Source organism: Mesoplodon bidens (genome assembly GCF_964165515.1).
Source record: "Mesoplodon bidens genome assembly, chromosome: 16".
Classification (NCBI taxonomy): Eukaryota; Metazoa; Chordata; class Mammalia; order Artiodactyla; family Ziphiidae; genus Mesoplodon; species Mesoplodon bidens.
In genome coordinates, this window is record NC_138173.1 from 12,944,589 (window position 1) to 12,945,306 (window position 718).

A 718-nucleotide genomic window follows, 5' to 3' on the forward strand; every position below is an offset into this window, starting at 1 on the left:
TTGATGTATAAATAACAATAATAGCAAACATTTTAGTGTTTACTATATGTCAAACACTGTTCTAACCATCTGATATGTGTTAACTGGTTTTATCCTCACAAAAAACCCAGTAGATGTCATTCTCACCCTCCCAGAGAGGAAACTGAAGCACAGGTCACATAGTAAGCAGCTGCCAGGACTCATCTGTAAGTCTGACATCTGAAGCTACGCTCTGACCACTAACTTAAACAGTCTGCACTAACAAAATGGACATTAAAACTTAAAAGTATGTATCAGTTGTGTTGATTGCTAAGCTATACAAATGTGATTTAGTGCCATTTTCTATATTTCCCTTCATTTCCTCATTATCTCGTTTTTTTTTTAAAAGAACGGAACAAGTTTTCTCTTTGTTAGAACATATCTTTGTTTTGTCTTTAAGTATTCAGTAAGCATCACATGACCCAATTAAGTAATATGTCTAAGGAAATGTTACTTACTCTTTTCTAATTGGGTCCATTTCATTTGCATTGAAATCTGCACTAAGGGGAGAAATCACTGTCCCTATATGATATCCCAGTGAAGGAAGTTTTCAAATAAACTTTATTATACTAAGAATTCCTTTATAAAAATGAACTATATTTTCATGCATTATAATAATTAGGTATAATTCCAGGAAACTATGTATTAACTTATAGTTTTATTACTGATATAAAAGAAAACTTCAAATACTGTACAGTGA